Below are 14,505 nucleotides of genomic sequence, written 5' to 3'. Positions count from 1 at the left end.
TTGACTTGGCCATCGCATGAAAACACGTGTAAATTAAATTATTTAGTGCGATGGCCAAGTCAATATATTTATGTAAAACGTTAAAGATTTCCTGGCCTGGACTTGGTATTACATGGATCTCACAACTTTTTACCGTAGAACAACTGAGTTGCGAGACTTGGTTTTTTTGACAAGTATTGTTTTTGATGGGATCAGAAATTACAAGCCTATAATCTCTAAAACCTATAATAAAGGCTTCGATTCGTTTAAATAAAAGTAACACAATACATCAGAGGTAGAATTGTGTAAAGCAATCGTAATCATTTGACAGTTCATAACGTACGATAAAGTCAGATAAAAAAAGCGTTTGACAGAATAATCGTACGTTATGAACTGTCAAATGATTACGATTGCTTTACACAATTCCACCTCAGAGGATTAGAAAACTGATGCCATTTTTGCAGTCGGAAAGGGCACCGTCAACTGCAAATTAAGTTTTCATTTACAAAGACAATTGTTGAAGTTAAGTGCAAAAAGGTTTAAGACTGTGGTCATAAATGTACATCAGTAGGCTTACTTTCTTTCAGCATCGTATACATACGACATCTAGGGATTCCTGATCTGTTTATGATGAAGGTAGGAATCAGTTTAATCTTATTTAATCAGTAGCTTTAATTTTTTAATCACACAGCGTCAATCAAATAATAAAATGCGTTTGTTAATATCTTTGAAAGTTCGTTAGAGTAACCTTAATTTTTTAGTAGGTAGCATCTCTAAGTTTCATTACTTCTCATATTATTATACGTATTAATATTTATGTGTCTTCTAGAGCTCATCACAGGAAAGCGTGCAATTTTCTGTGACATCTCAACTCAACGGGAATTGAAAAGACCCTAAAGTTTATACAGAAAATCTTATTTTTTTTTGTAAAATCCTAGTATTATTTTGAAATAAACTCTCTGCACCTTCGTCTGTTGCGCTGTGGCTCCGCCTCAGCCAGAAGTTTGCTCATGGAAGTTGGCAGGATTTATTGCATAATGCGCCGTGCCCGATGCAAAGCAGCGTATTTTTCAACTCCACGCTCTGAGATGAAGTACGCTCGTCAACATTACGCTACTACAAATTGAGTTCGAAATTGTCTTCAGTATTAAAATTTTGAGAGTTGAGTAAATATCAATTGAGTTACTCAAAATAGCTACAAATGTGAGTTCATTATTGGGTCAGAAGTTACCCAGAGTTGTGAGTGTCAACTGATCTGAGAATATGAATGAGTTAAACAAATAAGTTAAAATTAAATTGTACATAATATGTACATGGTTCCGAATGTTGAACATAGCCACGAAAACGTCCACGTTAGATAGGTATTTGATATTTATAAAATAAATACTGAGATCATTGAAAAAATATAGTTGTAGGTATAATTATTTTATAAATATGTGTGTTCGAAATATGACTATGTTGTACTCGTATATCCAAATAACTCACTCGCTAGATAGGTATTCAAGGTAAAACAAAAAAAAATTAAGAAATTGAAATTCTAATTTAGTATATGTTCCACTTTCCACTTTCTTACTAAATACGGTTTAAAACCACTCAACAGTCTACTCAGAAGCACTCATCCATTTTTCTCGCACTCAAAACAAACTTGAGAGTTTGGCAAAAACGCAACCACCACCACCTCGGAGACATAAACGTGGAACACTCAAGAGACATATCTCAGAAAACAAGTTTCATAAGTACCCGAGAATTTCATAATCTGCGCTGAAAAAAAGCGGGTAGTTGCGAAACAAAAATTACCCTTGTTCTGGGTTCCAGCAAATAACACGTGCTGGAGAATTTTCTGGAACTTGGAAATGGAGTGAGAACAAAATATTTAATGCAAACAGTGAACACTTAGTTCGAGTTTCCGCTGTTTTCAGAATGAGTGTAGTACGTTTCTGATTATATGTGTTTTATACCTGCTACATAACTATTGGCAATTAAAAATATCGAATAGAAGGCTAATTTAGCAGCTACCATTTCAACAAAAGATTTAAAAAGACGACGATTAAGTTTGTTGTTTTGATAATCTCCGGAAAAATCGTATTATAAACTATTTTAATAAATTAAAACCTGTCAGGTATTTATTGTATTACCTACTTAATAAATATTTGTCTTTAACTGCACCAAGAAGACAATGACATAAAAATTATTTTATCTTTAACAAAATATTTTCACGTAAAGGCGACGTTTTTCAACCGTTTAGAGGTTGTTAACATTTAAAAAATAATACACATATCAAAATACGTCTCTTTGGTACCTTATTGCCAAGTTCATTCAACTCGCATGACGTGATTTTATTATCTGTTGAATATCCACGTAACAATAAAAATAACGTGTATGAGGCTTACAAGCTTTTATTTAATATAACGATATGTATTTTTTACCAGAAGTTTACATTTAGGCTTCCCAAAATGAAGGTATGTTGACATTGACGCGGAGGCGTGCGCGAGACATCTTTTTTTTTTGGGTAGGACACATGCATCCTCGTCACGTGAAAACGTGAATACTATGTAAGTATATTTATAAAATGTAAGTATTAAGATTATTATGAATAGTATGGATGTTCATATTAAAAATATATTTTGTGGGAAAAATAAAAATGTTAAACCACAACATAATATGTTTTTGTGGTTTAACATTTTTATTTTCGAAGGCAGCTTGATCTGTTACTTCATAGTAAGAACATAAAAAGATCGAGGTATCTTTTAGGATATCTGGAACTAAAACCAGTCGTTGGAGCAGAAAAGTTCTCGAGTGGCGACCACGGGCTGGAAGACTTATCGTGGGCCTCCTACTAGGTGGACCGACGATTTGGTAAAGGTCGCGGGAAGAACCTGGATGCGGGCAGCGGAGGACAGTTCATAATGGAAAGCCTTTGTCCAGCAGTGGACTTCATTTGGCTGAAACGAAGTTTGACTATAGTCCCTACAAAACATGTTTGTCACTGCACTTTGACCCTCATGGATATTGTTATTTTGAGTTAGGTACTCTAATTATTTTTTATTATGTTACTTGCTACGATAGCCGTAAGATTTAAAATGTATTTGTTGAATATTGTATTTTCTCAAGAGTGATTTTATGTAAATCTTTATGAATAAATTATAACCGTAAAGATGGTGACTATTCAAATCTGATAATAACTAGGTATGTACAACATTATGTATGACGTTATTCTCAGGATTATAACATTTTGCCGTTAGAATGCTAGCAACAGCTGGTGTTGCTGATCCATAAATTCACGTTTGCGAAAAAACCTACCCAATAAATATAAATAAATTTAATCATAATTCGTATTCCATCTTCCTGCACCCATCTGATAGCCGTATAACCCAGCCGTTAACATTTCCAGATAGAAAACGCACAAAAACGCGATATTACATGATTTATTGCAAGTGAACCAATAAACCGGGGGTGAAGTCATATTTTTCGGTCGTCGCGTCTTCGTTGCTATAAACTTGCTTATCTGCCTCGTTATGCCGGGAAGACCAGGGGGCCTGGCGTGTAGCTAAAGTAGAACAGACTACTACATTGTCAAGAAAATATTATTGATTTTCAACCGACTTCAAAAAAGGAGGAGGTTCTCAATTCGACCCGTATGTTTTTTTTCTATGTTTGTTACGCGATAACTCCGCCAATTATGAACCGATTTGAACAAATCTTTTTTCGGCGTATAGGTAATACCTCAAGGGTGGTCCCATTTAAATTTAATAATAGAAAAAACAACCCCCAAGGGTGGAAAATTGGGGATGAAACTTTTTTATACGCAATATCTCCGCCGATTATAAATCAATTTGAACGATTATTTTTTTGTTGAATAGGTATTATCAAAAGGGTGGTTTCATGCGAATTTGAAGAAAATATTTCACACCCAAGGGTGGAAAATTGGGGATGAACTTTTTTATACGCAATATTTTTAATTTTTAGTTTTTTTTTGTGTTCACGCATTTGAAGTCGGTTTTATTATTTTTAAAAGTTAATTATCATAGGCACAGGACCATTTTTTCTTACAGGTAAGACCAGGGGGCTTGCTGGGGCCAGGCGTAAAGGCGTAAAGTAGAACAGACTACAGCATTTTCAAGAAAATATTATTGATTTTCATAGGTACAGGAGCATTGTTTCTTACAGTTAAGACCTTAAGTTAAGAGGGGGTTTGCTGGGGCCTGGCGCATAGAGAACAGTCTACTGCATTATCAAGAAAGTATCCAGATTTTTCATAGGTAACCATTCTTACAGGTCAAACACTCTGATTATAAAGACTAGAAGTCACAGTGCATACTTTGTCTTTTTCCTTCAAGCAATGTATATTTCATGATCACTGCTGAATTTTTTTATGTATTTTGGCTTTTCCGGCGATGGAAAATCAGCGGAAAATGGTCTTAAACCTAATTAAACAAGTATTGAGTTGAGATACCCCTAATACAGAGAAAATCAAAGGAGCTAAGGATTGTTGTGAATAATTACAAATGCCTGTATTTAAATTAAAAGTAAACTCTGAGTGGGATTGGCTTATGAATTCAGTTCGGCGAAAGGATTTTTGTAAAATAAACTGACGGCAACTCTTTGCCGACAAACCTTTTGTCAAACTATCCTTCGGTGAAATTTTGTTTCGATAAATAAATCCTTTGACGGAGAATGATTTCCGCGAAATATTCCGCGCACAGGACTAAACCAAACAGTTGACTAAAAGTCACTGAAAACAAATAACATCCTTTAGGAAAGGATTGGTGATCCTTTTGTCGTTCTCAGTGTACTTAGTACCAGTAAGTAAAGAGAAAGGTAGATAAATCGTTTTAACAAAGACTGTGATAGGTACACAATTTGTAAAGGCTTCCACAGACAGACCAAACGCAGGGCAGTAGCAGCGCAGTTTGAATGCGGGCCCGCGCAAGTTGTAATACAAGAAACTCTTTGAAGTGTGTCACACCAAATTTGAACGCGGGCCCGCGCTCCAACCGCGCCGCACGACAAACGAGGCGGCGCGGGTGCGGGACAGAAGCGGCGCGAACGCGGGCCCGCGCTGTTGTATTACTACGACGGCCATATTAGCATGACACACCGGACGCAGGGCGGTAGCAGCGCGTTGAAAGCGGTTTTCGAATATTTAAATTTTTTACAACCGCCCGCGTTGCAACTGCTTTGAAACTGCGCTGCTTTCAGTGTGCCTCAGCCGCGCTGCAACTGAGCCGCACTGCTTCTGACCCGCGTTTGGTCTGTGGAAGCCTTTAGGATTAACAATAGTGAGCAAACAAAGCACGTATAAGTTATCATTAATGAAACAACGCTGGCCGTAACGTTATTACCTACTCTTATTTATTTATTTTATTGATTACACTTGAAAGATTTCGACGGGCTTACGTAATGTTTAAGTAGCTAAGATAGAGCAATCGCCCAGTAAATGAAAGAAGGTGGGTTCGATTCCCTCATTAATTTTCCTCACTATAAATAAAAGTAGTGTTTTAATCAGAGCAATATTTCCTCATGTTTATGGTAGGTATGTGCCGTGGTACAAAAGGAAAACTCAGTGTAAACTCTGCCCTAAAAAGGGTTTGAGCTGTTTGTTTTTCTTTGACTATTTCCCGGAGGACTGCGGGGTAGATTTATTCCAGCATCTCGCGGTTACTTCACAAATTGTTCGAGCAACTCTAAGATCTAATATCGTGTGTGATAACTTCGGAATTTCTAATTCAATTACCTATTGTTGGCGTAACCTAATTAATTTGCCTTTGATTAATTACTTTTCGATGAAGTATAAATAGTTCTGAGCTTGATTGGAAAGTAATTAGCTAGCAGGTTGTGAGTAAAAACTTTGCAAATAATTAATTGAGCTTAAGAGAGAGAAAAGATAAGATTTTTTATACAATATGTACTTACTTTTTCTTGGTGATTTTAGTTTAGAGTAATTACTCTTTAATTTATAAAGCTAATAAGGCTTAAAGAAATGAAGTTAAATATTAATTTAGGGTTTAAAGGTACCTCTGAAGGCAAAGTTGGCTGTCGCCAAAGTTACTTTCTGGCAATGGTATTGAATCTTGAATTATTGACCAAATACGTTTTACTGTAGCAAATTAGACCTACACCCATTATATGGCACTATGATGTTGCACTCTATGCAAATCTATGCGGGCCTTTTCAAGGCGAGAGTGAATAGGCATTTACAGGGCAGATCCATCCTAGACTGCATCCCACTTAACATCAGGTGCGATTGTGGTCAAATAACTGCCTTGTTATGCAAAAAATAAAAATAAATAACAAATCTGCTTCTTTGTTGTATACTCGTCAGTAGATCAGTAAGATCGAGGTTAAGTTAGCAAGTTACGATGATTGTGTATCCTAAAAACACAACTACCTACAGCAAGGTATAATGACGTAAACTACATACACGAACAGCAGAAAACCTAAGTAAAATCTAGTAAAACGCAAACTGAAAATATAAGAACATAAAAGAAAATCAAATTGCATTGAAAACTTACATGCACTCGCAGTAGCAGCGCGCCTACGGCCGCATCCTGAACTTCGCTGAAACAATTAAAACAACCAAGTCAGAGGAAACTTTGCGTTTACAAACGCCGTTGTTGCGATATTCGAACTTAATCAAAACATTGTCTAGTAGTTAACTTGAGTTTTACATAATTTCTTATCTTTTGTTTGGTCTAATTCTTAGGAAGGTAGGATATCTTACTTTTACCAGCACATCTTACTTTCACTTTGACCAACGTCAAAAATCTGTCAAAGTCCATACAAAAAGCACTGTGGTTAATGTTACGGTTAAAACTCAGCCTAAACTTTAGACTTTAAAGGTAATCTAATTTTTTTAAGTCGATAGTCATGCGTTCCAGGGGGTTTGATACTGAATAACGCATGGTAAAATTATAATATTATTTAGTTAAAACAATAAGCATTACTAAAGAAAGCGCAGCGTAGGACGTCCACCCACAAGATGGACCGACGACCTCACAAAGGTAGCTGGAAGGCGCTAGATGCAGGCCACTACCAGCCTTATTTTATGAAAATCATTGGGGGAGGCCTATGTTCAGCAGCGGACGTACTATGGCTTAAATGATGATGATGATTATACCTACCCACGCAAATGCGGTAATCAGTTACGTAAAAACGTTTTGCTATAAGTAAAATTAAATCAAAAAAAAATTTCAAAACCGAAAGTATCCAATACCGTTAAAAAATATTGCACTTACCTCGAAATTCTCTGAATCGATTCTTTTAGAAGCACGCACATTTAACAATCATAAAAATGTGAATTTAAACACAAGTTTAAAAAATTTAACGATCACAAGTTTTACTATGATTTTATAAAAATACCAGCCGGCTATGGACTGCCAAAGGCGGAACCAATGAAAGTAAAAAAAATAAGAAAAACACACTTTGAGACACGCACTACACTGTTCATACAATAACTTTTGTCCATTCGTCAAGTATGTATGAAAATAACGAGCAAATCCACACTTTTCATCAAATTAAAACACGAAACTATATCACAAGAACAACAAGTAAAATACACCACTGAACTACCTCACAGATATGGATTAGAGTAGATACAGCAAGTTGATCGTCAAAGCGTGCCATTCCGATATGTCCAAATGGACATACATGGTCGAGTGATGTTCATGTAATCCGATTACAACAATCGGTCTCGATGATTTTACGAGAACAGTAGTACGAACACGGTAGAAAGAAGATATTATTTACGGATTGAGAATTGTAATTAACAGCACAAGTAGCAAATAATTAATTAGAATAAAGTAGCATTAGAAGAAGTATAAAGTAGCATTGTTTTTAATACATATCCTGTGATGTACTCTTAAGAGTTAAAACCATGGTCCCTGTATGTATGTGGTGCACTCATACCGATCCCAAGGAACCGTACTTACTCATAACAATAAGACACACACTGATCCATGTATTCATGCACTTGACAAATTTATGTCTTGAAACGCTGGTAGGGTAAAAAAAAAAAACGAGATTTGACGATTTGTAAGAATTACTTTATTTTAAAAAGGTAAATAAAGATGCTTTTGGTTTTGTATTTAACAAATTATCAGTTTTATCGGAATTAATTAATTTTCGAATCGAGTCACACGATATCTTTCGATGACTTTGCGAATGCAGTACGATGATACGATTACTTTTACGTTGCGGCAATCACTAAAATTCGCTAAAATGACACTAATGACGTTTAAAAAGTGGCACGCTCGGCTTCATACAATTTTTGACACATGCTGCATCTATCCATATCTGTGAACTACCTACATCCAAAATTCCAAAATATCGAAGCACACGAAGTGTCAACCTGACATTATTTTTCTTTTTTTCCGTAATCACAAGTAAACCTCTTTGCAGCCCATAGATTGAATAAAGAAAAGCATCGATTCAAGAATGCATTCCAAATTCCAATTTTTGTTCAAACAGCTTTCACCGAAGATGTAGGCTGTATGGCTTTATGCCTTGGCTTTAAAAAAAGTTTACGAATAAAGTTGAAGCGTCCTCAAAATTTTGAATTTCGAACGGATCGCCATGCCTGCTACTGCGCATTTAGTTGGAAAATTTTCATTGTTCAAACATTACATAATTTTTAATTAATCAAAGTGTTTGTATTATCATAAACTTTTATTTAAATCATAGTGAAGTTAACGTGTCGCGATGTGGTAGTGCAGTGAAATGTATGAACTAAAACTTTAACATTTTATGATTGACTGAACCAAAGATGTTTTTCACTGTACGTGTTTTTCCAAAAATGTTTCATATTATTGACAGTATTTTGTGTTTCTGCCGTGTGTAAAATTATATGGACTGCGGATTGGTGAACAGTTTACTTCAAACCCGTGATGTTATGCAGTTCTGACAACGCAATCCTGCACTATTTTGCCTCCAGAGTTTCCTTTGAGCCTTGGTTACTGAATGATTTTGAAGAAATTTTGAATAAGGTATGTTGTAAGAGTAATTTCAAACACATAACATATTGAAGAAATTTATTGTAATGATCATTTTTAAAATCTTAACCAAGTATGTGGTATTGTTCTGCTCCTGTAAAACTTATTTCATACAAGTAGGTAAGTACATGAAAATCGAATCTTTTACACATTTTGATATTGTTATCTTTGAATGTTACTCTACGGTCATTCTGTACAGTACAAAGTAGATAATGGAAACCTTTCCGTTTCATTAGCTCTAATCTTAATACTCAAAGGATATTTAAAATGAACGACGTCATTCTCACGTCACTAATGGGGATTTAAACACCATCAAACGTGAGGGCGTGTATGAGGAGGAGTGGGAGTTAAATTATCTTGATTAGGTCACAGGATTACATTTATGGGTGATTTTCGGGTAATTTTGTTGAGTTTTGTACGCTAGTTTAATTTTATATTGTTTTATTAGCACTGCCATTAAGTATTTAAATCAGTTCAGAGACCACTCTATTAAAAAGTATTTTTACACTTTCCACAGTTTTGACGGACGCGTAGCCTAGTGGTGTGAGTGCCGGCTCCGGTGCCATCTGTGGTTGGTGGTTCGAGACCCGCGGAGAGCGTGAGTATTTATAATACATTTTGTTTTTGTTCGTTCGTTTCAGCCGAATGACGTCCACTGCTGGACAAAGGCCTCCGCCAAAGATTTCCAAAACGATCGGTCCTGCGCCATCCGCATCCAGGCACCTCCCGCGACCTTCACCAGATCGTCGGTCCATCTAGTGAGGAGCCTGCCCACACTAAGTCTTCCGGCTCGTTGTCGCCACTCGAGAACTTTTCTGCCCCACCGGCCATCAGCCCTGCGAGCTATGTGCTCCGCCTACTACCACTTGATTTTCACATTTTACATTCAACATTTATCTTACTCATATTATAAATGCGGAAGTTTGTATGGATGTCTGGATGTCATGTTAACATGTTTGTTACTCTTTCACGCAAAAACTGCTGAACGGATTTGATGAAACTTTACAGTATTATTGTTTATAACCCAGAATAACATAGAGGCTATAATTTATGACGATCTGTGACAAACTTAATTTATAAAAGCTAGTTTAATTATTAAATCAGTTCAAAGACAACACATTAACATGTATTTTCACACTTTCCACAGCCTTAGCGGACGCGTGGTCGAGTGGTGCGAGTGCCGGCTACGATGCCGCCTGTGGTTGGTGGTTCGAGTCCTGCGGAGGGCGTGAGTATTTACTTCATTACATTTATATTGTAATAATCATTATTCATAAGTGTATTTTTCAATTATTAATTTTGGCTAGGTTATTGATGTGATCGTTGGAAACAATATTTATTTGATGTGAAAATAAAATGTTTAGTCAGAAATTCTAATAAAAGTCCATTCTTACTCAAGTTCACTCAAACTTAATATCTAGAATAAGTTTTAGGTTAAATTTTGTAATAAGTCTAATCTCCAACTTTTGGCCTTTACAAACTCCAGCCAAACAGATAGGTATTTATAAATGAGTTCTTATTTGAGATTAAGACTAAAGTTAGAATATTTAAGTGGACTTAAGACTTAAATTAGTTTATGAACATGTCATGTATGTATAAGTATGACTAAAGAGTAAAACAAAATCCTCCGCCGGGTACTATATGTCAGATCGTACTTCACTGAAAAACATATCAAAGGATTTTTATGCAGTTTTGACAATAGATTGAATTGTAGACATGATATATTGTGTAAAGGAGAAAAACATATTCACGCGGTCAAAGCCGCGGGCTAAAGCTAGATAAGAAACTTCTAAAGAAAACGCGTGTATTGATAACAACATCGTTTCGTCGATTTGGACGAAATAAACCGAATCTGAGTGAAAATCTCCGTGTGTCTATGCTCAAATCGGAAAATGCGAGAGGTTATTGAAAAGCAATAGGATTGCGAGTCGATTCCGATCATAATCGCATTCCCGATTCGATTTAAAGCACGCAACGCGATACGACTCGTAGATAGATACTGAAATGTTGTATTGGAGGTTTTATGTAAAAGTACCTATAAATCTTACAACACGGTGTGATAGAAGTCTACTACCATAGATACTACCATAGATAGGTACATTCCTCCATACTGAAAATAATTACACACTCGGAAAAGTAATTTTAAAACAGTGTTCAACAAGCTTAAGTTAAGCAAGTGTTTAACTTTTGATGGGGGCTAGTATACAAAATTCAGTTCCATTTTTGTCGTTAAAAATAATGTTGTAAATTACGTAGGAAACGCAACAGAGACAGAGTGCTTGTGATTTTTACCCGACTACGGCAAAGCAAAAGGAGGGTTATGATTTTGACAGGCTATGTATGTATGTATGTATGTATGTATGTATGATGTAAAGTTGCCAATGTAGTTGCATAGTAATTTTCATGTTTGGAAAGGCGTAGTCACACGTTACATATACGAGTACCTACCTACCGTAGAACTTTGACAACGTGTGACTGCGGTTTTCCAAACATGAAAATTACTATGCAACTACATTGGCAACTTTGTTCAGTTCAGTATTCTGAAAATCTTGTTTTATACTTTTTCAGCGTTGTTTTTTGTCGTAGTTGGGTTTTAGTTTTTTTACTTTTTATTATAATAAAATCTTTTTGTATTATGTTACAAAACTGTATGATATGAATAAGGTCGAATATCATTTGTCTTCTCTTTGCGTTTTGACATTCATTTGAACTTGTCAATAATTTCACAGAACGATTTCAAAACTTCTTTCAAATAAAAGACATTGATTGGACTTGCGTTTTAATTGTGAAAATACATTAATTTAGTTGAACGGGTGCTGTGTTCAAATCCAGTAATTAGAGCTATTATTTTAAAACATTGCACATCCCCATTTTATTTATAAAATTTATACTGTGGGTAGAAGTGAAATGTTACCGACCATGCCCGCCATTTGCTCGTAGTCGAGTAGATCAGCCGATCGTTGTAAAGTGCGGTCGAAAATCGTGTTCATTAAACTGTAAATCACAAATTTATTAACTGTTGGGTGTAATTGTACTTATGTGATTGTGAGTTATTGTGATTATTGACTGGTCGATGGATGGTTGATGAGGGCGTTTGGCCAAAATAATTGCGCTAGTTGGCGCTAGTAAGAAAAATGGCGTCCTTTTAGCGGTAAGTGCTATCACTGCAAAAAAAAAATAGGAAAACGTCACTTTTGAAGTTAGCAAACGTGTCGGCGAGGAAAACGTGCTAAAGTTTCGGCGGTTGCCATTTTGCTAACAGCTATTTTCGTCCAAACGCAGCCAATGACGTTGATGTAGAGGTGGTTGTATTTTTCCCGTTATCAAAAATCACAAAGTTTATGGGATTATTGGTTGGTGATATTTTATACTGCTACAGCATCTGAGAATCCTAGCAGAGTATGTTCCCGTTACTTACTGATTTTAACGATTTTTTAAAAATATTTTCATTATTTCAGTCTATATAAGTTCATTCAAGGTCTTTCGGACTGTAGCCAGGCATAATAAAATGTTTAAGCTGAGTTGCACCACCTAATTTTGACCGTAACTTTAACGATAACCGGTGTTTTTTGTATGGAGTTTGACAGATTTTTGATGTTTGTCAAAGTTAAAGTAAAATGGTGCAACTAGCCTTAGTGTCATCTGAATGAAGCTTAAGTTTTGATGTTCAAATACTTGCTCCCATTAGCGTTAATCATTAAAGACTGCTCAGCATTAATTAGGTTGTCTAATCATCAGACAGGTTCTTTGGGATAGAAAATGATTAATGACAATCCTGGTAATATGGCGTAGTACTTCTCAGTCACAAAATCGCTCTTATTTCAAGTACATAAGATGCATGCCTGTGTAGCTTCACATACATATTGGCAGCCTTGTGACGTCACTGGTTGCCGGGGCACGTCTGGCCGTAGTCTTGTACGAGCTAACTTTTAATCACCGTCATCAAATCGTGTCTGCAGGGCTACCCCGAAACGCTCTTTTCGTAGTTACGGATCTACCTGTCACCGTCGCTCATGCTGGAATTTCGCTTTGTGTGAAAGGGGTGGCAACATTCGAAATTTTGGTTAACGTTTTTCGAAGTAACCCCCTGTGCCGAGAATGTAGGCGGTAACGAGCAAGTCTTATCGCACTCGTAAACAAAACCGAGGTTTATAATCTGAGAATATTTTTACGAGAGATTTGAGATAGGAAAATGTTTTGAGACGGCCGCGGATCGTAAAAATATAACAAAGATTTTGTTTGATATAGAGATTCCATAGTAAAATATTATTTTTACTTAGCAATATTTAGCAAACTAGCTTTAGCCCGCGGCTTCAACCGCGTGAAATTTAGTGTCACAGATCGGCATAAATTATAGCCTATATGTTAATCTGGGTTACAAACAATAATACTATAAAGTTTCAACAAAATCCGTTCTGTAGTTTTTGCGTGAAAGTGTAACAAACATCCAAACTTTCGCATTTATAATATTAGTAGGAGTAGGATTAGTTACCTATTTAAAATACACTTGACAAGGTTTTGTTACAGACCTATATATCAGTTTTCACAACATTGTCAGCAGAACTGAAATTTAAACTATGCTTCTTTTTTATTACAGGATCGGAGACTATGGAAGTCTGAGGAAATGGATTATAAGGTAAGTGATATTTATTACTTTTTTTAGCATAGGTATTGAACTGTGTTTCAAGTGAAAGTTACTCTCAAATAAGTTACTAAGTATCTACTTACATTCCTAAAGCAACACAATAGGCAAATCACAAATTTCCTCCTTCAAGTTATAAGTAAATCTTAAACGTGCTACGAAAATTTTACAATATTGTTTAACGGCGAAATCTTAACCTTTTTGAAGTTGAAGTCAGTTCAATAAAACAATCTCGAAGTTGCCAAAGTCAGAAGTGTTAATCATAGCTTCGCCTTCAAAGAAATGACTTGTTTACGTAACAACAATTCCTTTACAAGTTCAAAAGTTAATTATTTTGTTAACACTAGACATTACCCGCGACACCGCTCGCTTAAAATTGTTAAAAAACTGATGCCAATACGCTTCTCTCCGTGGCAAAATATTATGTAATTTCTTAAGACATTTGTAAGTTTTTTTGTCGTCTGTTATACGTTTTTCTCTGAATAGTTGACCCTAAGATTTAAGCTCCATCAATTTTCGTTTTTGGTTTAAATTACAAATAATTTAAATGTCGCAAATATTAGTTTTCCCTATCCTTGTGATAAAATAAACCTAGCTTTATTTAGACGATTTTCCTGACAAAAATGCTAATAGCAGAATAAAGACTTGCAAAGCGAATGCTTGTTATGTGCTATAATTATACTATTTTAAAAAATGTGAGCATCATGGTAGTTACCGTTCATGGATGTTAAAACTCGTGTAATAACGGATGTAAGCTCAATTTTCTAAATAACAAGTTCGTCTAAAACAAAGTTATTAAAATATTTGTTTCACGATGTTATTAAGCGAGGAAATATTAAACGGAACAATAACAAAAACAATTATAAATATTGGGTATCGAATTCGCAATCCCAGGGC

This window comes from Ostrinia nubilalis, chromosome 8 (assembly GCF_963855985.1).
Source record: "Ostrinia nubilalis chromosome 8, ilOstNubi1.1, whole genome shotgun sequence".
Lineage (NCBI taxonomy): Eukaryota > Metazoa > Arthropoda > Insecta > Lepidoptera > Crambidae > Ostrinia > Ostrinia nubilalis.
Note: the sequence above shows the minus strand (reverse complement) of the source record.